Source organism: Geotrypetes seraphini, chromosome 8 (genome assembly GCF_902459505.1).
Source record: "Geotrypetes seraphini chromosome 8, aGeoSer1.1, whole genome shotgun sequence".
Taxonomy (NCBI): domain Eukaryota; kingdom Metazoa; phylum Chordata; class Amphibia; order Gymnophiona; family Dermophiidae; genus Geotrypetes; species Geotrypetes seraphini.
Genome location: NC_047091.1, coordinates 43,893,026 through 43,905,188, shown reverse-complemented (window position 1 = coordinate 43,905,188; position 12,163 = coordinate 43,893,026). Strand labels below are relative to the sequence as shown.

The following is a 12,163-nucleotide window of genomic DNA, read 5'->3' as shown; positions in this document are numbered from 1 at the left end:
ATATCTATGTGCTAACCTTATAAATTTTAGTCTTGCAGTCATGAGGGATATGAATTTGCTGAAACCCTAGTCTTGTCTAGAAGTTCAATCTTGGAGGCAAGGTAAGTACAGAGGTATAGGATTTGTATTTTCTATGTATGTAATAACCTTATATAATCTACTATTGAAGGTGACTACAATCAACAGAGGAAAATCAGGAGACCACGATCAACAGAGGACAGATATCTTCAGTGTTTTCCTGACAGGGATCGCACCCTTGCAGGTATATGGTGTTGTACCATAGCACTGAACTTTACATATAGGGATTTGTATGTCATATGTATGTAATAACCTCATATAATCTATTATTGAAGGTGACTACAATCAACAGACTACAATCAAGAGACCACAATCAACAGAGGACAGACATCTTCAGTGTTTTCCTGACAGGGATCGCACCCTTGCAGGTGTATGGTGTTGTGCCATAGTGCTGAACTCTACATATGTATGGCCTAACCTCATCTATTTGACCTTTGTAGGTTTTTTTGTGTGCTGGGTGAACATGAAGTTTACATGCATGTTATAACTCTTGTAGGTACTGGTTCAGGGTCGAAGGTCGACTACAGTTCCTGAGGGTTTCATCGATATACTTCCAGTCTTACAGGTATGATGTTCTTTTGAGTATTTCATTCATGATATAGGCAATTGTATATCAATTGCAAGTCCAAATAGGATAATGTTATTAATTGTATGGTTTCAGGAGTGATTTGACATAGACATGGAAGTAATAACTTCACAGCGTGGGAGAGAGCACTGGGTTCATGAGGGCTATCGATATCGTCGTGACAGAGTGATGGCAGACGGATCCAAGTCCTGGAGGTGTGTGCGCCGTGATTGTGTGGGAAGAAAGAGGCTCGTCGATGGATCTTCTGTCGAGATAACGGCGCATGTGCATGCACCCAACAATGCCAGAATTGAAGCTGATCGAATGATGGGAGACATACGTGAAAGAGCTGTGCTTACGGTTGAAAGGCCACGACAGATCATTCATGGCACAACAGCTGGTACAAGTTTAGAAGCAGCTACATTATTGCCTGCATACACCTCCATGCAGAGAACAATTAATAGAAAGAGAAATGCAGGCCATCTAGCAATGGGTAATCAAGTTTCAAGTTTCAAGTTTAATTTTCATTTGATGAATCGCTTATAACAATATCTAAGCGATGTACAATTTAAAAAACCATCAGAATGTGGTAATACATTTAGTTTAAATAGGGTAGACAATAGACAAAACAAATTGGACAAACGGGAGATAGTGGGAAGGAAGGGGAAAGTTACAATTTTGTTAATCCAAGGTGCATAAGAGACATACAAATTCCTGAGCCGCTACAAAGAAGCATACGTGGTGAACAATTACTGTTGTGGGATTCAGGTGAAAATGATGAAAGACGCATTTTCATTTTCACAACACAATCTAATCTTGAGGTGTTGGAGCAACATGGACATTGGTTCATGGATGGGACATTCAAAGTTGCCCCCCATTTGTTTGTCCAAGTCTTTACCATCCATGCATTTGTAGACAATCGTGCACTTCCCATGGTCTACGTGTTGTTGAACAGTAAAAGGGAGGACTATGAACGTGTGTTGAGGAAACTGCTGGAAACCAGAAACACGTTGGCACCATTGACAATCTTGATGGACTTTGAGATAGCAAGTCTGCAAGCTGCCCACACAGTATTTCCCAATGCTACAGTTTCTGGGTGCCTGTTCCATCTGGGTCAATCATTGTGGCGCAGAATTCAACATGAGGGACTGACTGCCAGCTATAGAGATGAGGAGAGAGTAAGATTGTTCACCAAAATGCTGTTAGCATTAAGTTTTGTTCCTGTGGATGATGTTGCTGAGTGTTTCCAGACCTTGGAGGAGAGTCGACCAGATGAACTGACCCCGGTGTATGACTATTGGGAAGACAATTACATCGTGAGATTGCGGGCAAATGGGAGACGTGTCCCACCTTTTCCTATCGCTCTGTGGAATATGCGCACCCGTGTGGAAGAAGGACTGCCTCGGACCAATAATTCTGTTGAAGGTTGGCACCATGCATTTCAATCCTCTGTTGCATGCCACCATCCAACCATCTTTAAACTCCTTGAACATATACAGCGTGAGCAAGATCACACAGAACAGCTGCTTGCTCGATTCCAGGCTGGTAACCGCGCACCACCCAGCAGTAAGAGCACGTATGTGAGAGTGACGCAAAGACTAACCACGCTGCTGCCAACATATGGACAAAGACCTCTCTTTCAATATCTCCGTGGTATAGCACATAATCTGGAACTTTAGAGTTTGATGTTGAAGTTCAGGTTTTCCTGTTGCTATGCTACAATTGTGTTCACTCAGTGATTTGAACTTTGCTTTGACATGTCCATACGGTCTTCCCAAGCACTTATGCTGCAGGAACAAAACAGACACTTTGAAATGTCTATGTCCCCCTCTCCTTTTGGTGGCCCGAAAGCTAGAGGCCTGCAAACTGTTGCGCTCAGGATCTCTCCCCCAGGGGTTTCCCTGAAGCCCTCCTCTGGCCCCTACCTATCCTAGTATCCACTGCTCTGACATGTGCCAAGCGTGAAGGTTTTTTATGCCGAGCAAGGTAACCCACTCAAGCATAATGTACTCACTTTGACATTTTCACGGTGTTGTGGGTGGTGTTCAAAGGCTTTTTCCTTCACGTAGGGAAGGTCAGATGGTGTCTTGGATGGAGCGGCTTCAGGGATAGCCAGTATTAAGGAAAATGTGAAAAACTTGAAATTGTACATTTCCTCCCTTGTTTTTGGTGGCCTAGAAAGTACATAAGCAGGAATGTCAGTCAGGTGCTGTCTCTGAAACCATGAGATGTAGAAAATGACAAGGACCCAGAATGGGTTGACAGGGGTGCAAACCTGATGGTGGCAGTCATGTGTTGGCCTTTGCAGGACCCAGAATGGGTTGACAGGGGTGCAAACGTGATGGTGGCAGTCAGGTGTTGGCCTTTGCAGGACCCAGAAGCAGAGTCCCCCAAGCAGGAATGTCAGTCAGGTGCTGTCTCTGAAACCATGAGATGTAGAAAATGACAAGGACCCAGAATGGGTTGACAGGGGTGCAAACCTGATGGTGGCAGTCATGTGTTGACCTTTGCAGGACCCAGAATGGGTTGACAGGGGTGCAAACGTGATGGTGGCAGTCAGGTGTTGGCCTTTGCAGGACCCAGAAGCAGAGTCCCCCAAGCAGAAATGTCTTCCCAAGCACACATGGTGCATGAACAGATGAGATACTTTAAATTGTCTATGTCCCCCTCTCCTTTTGATGTGCCAGACAGCCAGAGGCTTGCTAACTCTTGCGTCCAGGAGCTATCCCCCAGGAGTTTCCCTGAAGCCCTCATCTACTGCTCTGACATGTGCCAAGCGTGAAGGTTTTTTATGCCGAGCAAGGTAACCCACTCAAGCATACTGTACTCGCTTTGACATTTTTACGGTGTTGTGGGTGGTGTTCAAAGGCTTTTTCCTTCACGTAGGGAAGGTCAGATGGTGTCTTGGATGGAGCGGCTTCAGTGATAGCCAGTGTTAAGCTCCTTCCCTCTTTATACCTTTAAATGTTGCTCATTTAATTTGAAGGGTGTGTTGTCTTTTTTTTCAAGGGTCTCAAGCTAAATGTTTGTTTTCCACACATGGTGCAGGAACAGATGTTGGTTAACTGCTTTGCCAATATCTTTCTCATTCTCTCCCAATACTGTTGGTTAACTGCTCTGCCAACTGTTGCTCTCACTCCCACAGATGTTGGTTAACTGCTCTGCCAATATCTTTCTCACTCTCTCCCACTACTGTTGGTTAACTGCTCTGCCAACTTTAGCTCTCACTCCCACAGATGTTGGTTAACTGCTCTGCCAATATCTTTCTCACTCTCTCCCACTACTGTTGGTTAACTGCTCTGCCAACTTTAGCTCTCACTCCCACAGATGTTGGTTAACTGCTCTGCCAATATCTTTCTCACTCTCTCCCACTACTGTTGGTTAACTGCCCTGCCAACTGTTGCTCTCACTCCCACAGATGTTGGTTAACTGCTCTGCCAATATCTTTCTCACTCTCTCCCACTACTGTTGGTTAACTGCTCTGCCAACTTTAGCTCTCACTCCCACAGATGTTGGTTAACTGCTCTGCCAATATCTTTCTCACTCTCTCCCACTACTGTTGGTTAACTGCCCTGCCAACTTTAGCTCTCACTCCCACAGATGTTGGTTAACTGCTCTGCCAATATCTTTCTCACTCTCTCCCACTACTGTTGGTTAACTGCCCTGCCAACTGTTGCTCTCAGACCCAAAGATGTTGGTTAACTGCTCTGCCAATATCTTTCTCACTCTCTCCCACTACTGTTGGTTAACTGCTCTGCCAACTTTAGCTCTCACTCCCACAGATGTTGGTTAACTGCTCTGCCAATATCTTTCTCACTCTCTCCCACTACTGTTGGTTAACTGCTCTGCCAACTTTAGCTCTCACTCCCACAGATGTTGGTTAACTGCTCTGCCAATATCTTTCTCACTCTCTCCCACTACTGTTGGTTAACTGCCCTGCCAACTGTTGCTCTCAGACCTACAGATGTTGGTTAACTGCTCTGCCAATATCTTTCTCACTCTCTCCCACTACTGTTGGTTAACTGCCCTGCCAACTGTTGCTCTCACTCCCACAGATGTTGGTTAACTGCTCTGCCAATATCTTTCTCACTCTCTCCCACTACTGTTGGTTAACTGCTCTGCCAACTTTAGCTCTCACTCCCACAGATGTTGGTTAACTGCTCTGCCAATATCTTTCTCACTCTCTCCCACTACTGTTGGTTAACTGCTCTGCCAACTTTAGCTCTCACTCCCACAGATGTTGGTTAACTGCTCTGCCAATATCTTTCTCACTCTCTCCCACTACTGTTGGTTAACTGCCCTGCCAAATGTTGCTCTCAGACCCACAGATGTTGGTTAACTGCTCTGCCAATATCTTTCTCACTCTCTCCCACTACTGTTGGTTAACTGCTCTGCCAACTTTAGTTCTCAGTCCCACAGATGTTGGTTAACTGCTCTGCCAATATCTTTCTCACTCTCTCCCACTACTGTTGGTTAACTGCTCTGCCAACTTTAGCTCTCACTCCCACAGATGTTGGTTAACTGCTCTGCCAATATCTTTCTCACTCTCTCCCACTACTGTTGGTTAACTGCCCTGCCAACTGTTGCTCTCAGACCCACAGATGTTGGTTAACTGCTCTGCCAATATCTTTCTCACTCTCTCCCACTACTGTTGGTTAACTGCCCTGCCAACTGTTGCTCTCAGACCCACAGATGTTGGTTAACTGCTCTGCCAATATCTTTCTCACTCTCTCCCACTACTGTTAGTTAAATGCCCTGCCAACTGTTGCTCTCAGACCCACAGATGTTGGTTAACTGCTCTGCCAATATCTTTCTCACTCTCTCCCACTACTGTTGGTTAACTGCTGTCAGGTGTTGGCCTTTCTAGAACCCAGAAGCAGAGTCCCCCAAGCAGGAATGTATTCCCAAGCTAGAGGCCTGCAAACTGTTGCGCTCAGGATCTCTCCCCCAGGGGTTTCCCTGAAGCCCTCCTCTGGCCCCTACCGATCCTAGTATCCACTGCTCTGACATGTGCCAAGCGTGAAGGTTTTTTATGCCAAGCAAGGTAACCCACTCAAGCATACTGTACTCGCTTTGACATTTTCACGGTGTTGTGGGTGGTGTTCAAAGGCTTTTTCCTTCACGTAGGGAAGGTCAGATGGTGTCTTGGATGGAGCGGCTTCAGGGATAGTCAGTGTTAAGCTCCTTCCCTCCTTACACCCTTTAAATGTTGCTCATTTAATTTGAAGGGTGTGTATGGTCTTTCTTTTTCAAGGGTCTGCAAGCTAAATGTTTGTTTTCCACACATGGTGCAGGAACAGATGAGACACTTTAAATTGTCTATGTCCCCCACTCCTTTTGGTGGGCCTGACAGTCAGAGGCATGCTAACTGGTGTTTCAACTGTTTCACTTAAACTGTCTGTTAATTTGCTCCTGATGTTCTTTCACTGCTATAACCACATCCTCCTCACTTACTCACTGTCTCTGATGTTTAACTGCTGTGCCAACCCTTAATGGATATATTATTGCACACTTGTTTATGATTTAAAATGAATAAAGACTTTATAAACAATTCAGCATGTTGTACATAAAATCATGAATGGTGAACTGAAACATTTTGTGTTTTTGACACTACATTTGAACATATGTGTATTACATGTTTATCACATAAGCAATATTTTAATAAACATTTACCAATGGTTAAAACATTTTGTTGTTTTCTTTATGTTAGTATGACATATATAACCATGCCATTACATGTAAGTTTTTATTGTACTATCCCACTAAGTAACAAGTAAGGACACAATGTAAACAATTAACTGTTAGAAAGAATTGCAAGTGATGCATTTAAATTACAATGTTTTATGATTGGAACACTTGATGTTAGATTAAAAAATGATTAACATTTTTTCAAATCATATTTATTCTGACATCATTAAATATATCATTGGCCAATCTTTCCATTTCATTTTAGTTTATCCTAGAATGAAGAATAATATATAACTGGTGTCCAAGATGCTCAAAGTTAAATAACAACCCTCATTTGTCTCATAGTTGTAATGTAATGTAATGTTGCAAACATTGATCATCTCTTCATCCAACAACAAATTCGTGGCCATTTTTTTTTATAATTCTTTATTCATTTTAATAATAATAATAATAATAGTTTATTCTTATATACCGCCATACCCATGCGAGTTCAAGGCGGTTTACATCGAGTTATATTAGGGTCTGCATAGACAGGCAGATTTACAATTATTTGTCAGAATTACAGATTTGTTATTAGAATTACAGAGTAACAGAATTTCAATTATTTATCAGCTTTATTTGAACTAGACAGAGGATGAGGAAAGTGGGGAAAAAAAGGGGGGAAGGCCTCATAAGGGGGCCGGATTGGGGAGGGGGGAGATATTGTCAGGGGGGGGAACAATTCGGGTCTTGTTTGCTGAATAGGTAAGTTTTAAGTGATTTTCTGAACCCGAGGTAAGTGGGGGCCTCTAGTATCATTTGTGCTAGCCATGGGTTCAGCTTGGCTGCTTGGAAGGCGAAAGTTCTGTCAAGGAATCTTTTGAAGTGACAAAGTTTGGGTGAGGGGAAGGCGAACAGCTGAATACGACGGGATTTCTTGTTGGTGCGGTTGAGGTTGAAGTGAGGGTTGATGTAACTTGGTGAGGAACCATTTACAGCCCTGTAACAGAAGCATGCGAATTTGTAAAGGACTCTAGACTCGAAAGGCAGCCAGTGGAGTTGGTGGTAGAATGGGGTGACGTGTTCCCATTTCTTTAGGCCAAAGATGAGGCGCACGGCGGTATTCTGGATTATTTTTAGTCTCCTGGTTGTTTTCTTCGTGGCGTTAAGGTATATGATGTTGCAATAATCTAAAATGCTGAGGATGGAGGATTGTACAAGAAGGCGGAAGGAAGTGTCATTGAAGTATTTTTTTATAGTGCGAAGTTTCCAAAGTGCAGAGAAGCTTTTCCTGATGACGAGGTCGGTGTGATTTTCTAAGGAAAGATTTTTGTCCAACGTGACTCCCAGGATTTTTAAGGTTGGTTCGAGGGGGAAGGTCATTCCTTTCAGTTGAATTGTAGTTTCTTTGATTTTGTCATTGGGGGTGTAATTTGTGTAATTTTCACAAATTACATTAAGTTTTAATATTTTCATTCACAGTAACAATAAATACATCACTTATAAACAATCATTGGTAAATTACATAGATTTTTATCCATATCCCTCTCCCATCATAAAGAGTTCCACCAACAGTTATAATTTAATCTCCTCCAGTCTTTCTAATTATATGTGATTTGTTGAATGGCAAACCCTGTCATTATTAGTAATAATTTATTGTTATTCACAGAAATCTGTTATTTTGCTCTCATATCCATACCCAATATCACAGTATCATTTTTAATTTCTTCTTAGTAAATCCATTTAATAATTTAAACCACTGGGCAGCCTGGTGACCCAAGAAGTCTGTCTGAAAACAAAGAAACTCCATACTATAATGATTATTAAGGTTTTTCCAATCAGGGAACCATGCCTGAATGGCATGCTTCAGTTGCATCCATCTACAATTTTCTGATTTATTAAGTCCAAACTTATGTTGCATAGCACCATTAGAAATAACATCATCCAATATACGTATTCCTGCTATCATCCAATGCTTCCAGACTAGTCTTTCTCCGCCAATTTGAATCCTGCAGTTGACCCATATGTATTCGATTGTCCTTACTATAGCTAGGCATTTTGATACTGAGAACATGGGATAGTCGCAATGGAGACTTGAGTTGCCATTCTATCCACAACCAATCTGCGAGTTTTTCCATGAGTTCTGGAAGGATCCAATACATACCATGACGCAAAATATAGGCTTTATGGTAGCTATATAAGTTTGGAAAATTTACCCCTCCCTCTGAAATTGATCTTTGTAAAGATACCAAAGCTACTCTAGGAGTTTTAACCAGCCAAATAAATCCCATAACTGCTGTGCACATCTCATTAAACCTCTATCCATTTATTTACAACAACGTTCATTATGGAAAATATGATGTTTAGTAATCAACATAAGTGTAAATAGAAAAGTCAAAATCTGACTTACTGCATTGTGCAGTAATGTATTTCCTCCGCATCCCTCTTCTCTTACATATGTGATGTATGACTGTATTAATATATTAGGAGTGGAAAATGATGTGTAATAATTAAAATAATTTGCTCATGACTCCCTGATCTTTTTAAAACTAATATAATTTTATAGTTCTTATGTGTTTCCCATATGCAAACACTGTCATAGTTGCGCATGCGCGGATGCGTCAATCTCTCACGCAATTCACTTGCACCCAATCCTTTTGCGTATACAATAAATAAAAGATTATTGCCAGTATTTGATAAAGCCTGTTCTCATGTACGCTGCACTTTGATATTGGCACGACTCACATCTGAATATTTTGCGCAACTGGACGGCGTTCTGGGGAAAAAGTAAATACTACAGAAGGGATGGACTACACCTCAACAAGGAAGGAGCAAGAGTTTTGGCAGGCAACATGAAGAAAGCAATAGAGAAGGCTTTAAACTGAAGGACAGGGGAAAGCCGACAGTCGACCACCGGTCGATGGCACGGACAACAGGATGCCCCGACGTAGGAACAAAGGACTACTACTCATACACAAGAGAGGTCGACCTCACAGCCAACAAAGGAGAACAAGCAGGAAGGGACAACTCAGACACAGGAGGGGATGACCACACAGCAAACATGGGAGATAACAAAGGAGCAGTAAAGGATACCGTAAATGAAACTGTAAGGACAGCCAAGAGTAGAAGGTCCAAAAAGGTAACACGAAGGGAACTTAGATGTATGTATACAAATGCTAGAAGTCTAGGAAACAAAATGGGAGAACTAGAGACGATAGCAAGACATGAGAACATGGATATCATTGGCATAACAGAAACATGGTGGAATGAAGAAAACAAATGGGACACAGTACTACAGGGATACAAACTATATAGAAGGGATCGAGAAGGGCAGAAAGGTGGAGGTATTGCCCTATATGTTAAGGAAGGAATAGATTCTGTTGGAATGATTACAACAGACAGGAAAGAGAAGCTGGAGTCCCTCTGGATCAAAATTCCTGGTCACAATGGCGCAGATACAAAAATTGGCCTTTACTATCGTCCCCCAGGACAGGCGGAGGTCACTGACTCAGAAATGATGGAGGAAATCAAACAAGTATGCAAGACAGGCAATGTAGTTATATTGGGAGACTTCAATTTCCCAGGAATAGACTGGAAACTAGGAGCCTCCAACTGCGGCAAGGAGGCCAAGTTCCTGGAGGTGCTAGGGGATTGCTTCCTGGAGCAAATGGTAAAAGAGCCGACAAGAGGTGACGCCACCTTGGACTTGGTCCTAAATGGTCTCACCGGACCGATAACAGAAGTAGAAGTCGTGGTTCCACTGGGAACGAGTGATCACAATGTAATCAACTTTAAACTTGACATCGGGAAAGGGAAACATGCCAAAACCTTAACCACCACCTTAAACTTTAAAAAGGGTAAATACGATTGCATGAGAGCCATGGTAACAAAACGACTCGAGAAGATGGTGGACAAACTTGAAACAGTAGACCAGGCATGGTGCCTATTGAAAAATACTATTGCAGAAGCACAAGATCTCTACATTCCGAGGATTTCCAAAGATCGGAGAACTAAAGGCAAAGGAGAACCAGCATGGCTTACCATACAGGTGAAGGAAGCCATAAAAGAAAAGAAGGACTCTTTCAAAAAATGGAAATGCACGAAGACAACCGAAGCCTGGAACAAACATAAAGATGAACAGAAGAAATGTCACAAGGCGGTGAGGGATGCAAAACAGGACTATGAGGAAAAAATAGCCCGGGAGGCCAAAAACTTCAAGCCCTTCTTTAGATACGTGAAAGGGAAAAAACCTGCAAAAGAGGCAGTGGGACCCTTGGACGACATGGGAAGAAAAGGGTACATCAAGGAAGATAAACAAATCGCAGACAAACTAAATTCCTTCTTTGCGTCTGTCTTTACGAAGGAGGACACCTCAACAATACCTGAAGTGGAGAAACTGTTTACAGGAGAAATAAAGGACAGCCTCACCACAGTTGAAGTGAACTTAGATCAGATATACTACCAGATCGACAAACTTAAAAGTGACAAATCCCCTGGACCGGATGAAATTCACCCGAGAGTCTTGAAGGAATTGAAGGTCGAAATCGGAGAGTTACTGCAAAAACTTGCAAACCTGTCAATCAGAACTGGTCAGATACCAGACGACTGGAGGAAAGCGAACGTCACGCCAATTTTCAAAAAAGGATCGAGAGGAGAACCGGGCAACTATAGACCTGTGAGTCTTACATCTGTCCCCGGCAAGATGATTGAATCACTGATCAAGGATAGCATAGTTCAGCACTTGGACACACATGACTTGATGAAACCCAGTCAACATGGATTCAGGAAAGGGAAATCGTGTTTGACGAATTTACTCCAATTCTTTGAGACCGTGAACGAGCAAATTGATAGTGGAAAGCCGGTGGACATAATATACTTGGACTTCCAGAAAGCATTTGACAAAGTTCCACACAAAAGACTTCTTAGGAAACTACAAAGCCATGGCATAGAGGGAGATATACAAAGATGGATAGGCAAATGGCTGGAAAACAGGAAGCAGAGAGTGGGCATAAATGGGAAGTTCTCCGACTGGGAGAAAGTGACTAGTGGTGTACCCCAAGGCTCGGTACTTGGGCCGATCCTTTTTAATATTTATATCAATGACCTGGAAAACGGAACATCCAGTGAGATCATCAAGTTTGCAGACGACACAAAACTCTGCCGGGCAATCAGATCGCAGGAGGACAGTGAGGAACTCCAGAGCGACTTGTGTCGGTTAGAAAAATGGGCGGAGAAATGGCAGATGAAGTTCAACGTGGAGAAATGCAAGGTAATGCATTTAGGCAGTAAAAATAAGGAATACGAGTACAGAATGTCAGGTGCAACTCTGGGAAAAAGTGAACAAGAAAGGGATCTGGGTGTACTGATAGATAGGACCCTGAAGCCGTCGGCACAATGCGCGGCAGCGGCAAATAAGGCAAATAGAATGTTGGGCATGATAAAGAAAGGAATCTCGAGTAGATCGGAGAAAGTTATAATGCCGCTTTATAGGGCAATGGTCAGACCCCACTTGGAATACTGCGTCCAACATTGGTCTCCCTACCTAAAGAAGGATATAAAACTGCTGGAGAGGGTGCAGAGACGAGCAACTAAACTAGTGAAGGGTATGGAGAAACTGGAATATGAGGATCGACTTAAAACACTGGGATTGTTCTCCCTTGAGAAAAGGAGACTGCGTGGGGATATGATCGAAACCTTCAAAATACTGAAAGGAATCGACAAAATAGAGCAGAAAAAACTATTTACATTGTCCAATTTGACACGGACAAGAGGACATGAAATGAAGCTAAGGGGGGGCAAGTTCAGGACTAATATCAGGAAGTTCTGCTTCACACAGAGAGTGGTTGACATCTG

At 42.7% G+C, this 12,163-nt stretch overlaps 1 long non-coding RNA gene across 2 annotated transcripts; it reads left to right on the top strand.

Moving 5' to 3' along the window:
- The first annotated feature begins 229 nt into the window (after positions 1-229).
- On the top strand, positions 230-840 carry LOC117365043. 2 transcript variants are annotated; one of them, XR_004540344.1, is made up of 3 exons: positions 230-262; positions 575-643; positions 740-840. It is a non-coding gene; the product is annotated as an uncharacterized LOC117365043 (long non-coding RNA). The 2 variants fall into 2 exon arrangements; XR_004540345.1 differs by lacking the exon at positions 230-262 and adding an exon at positions 380-446.
- Positions 841-12,163: the final 11,323 nt, after the last annotated feature.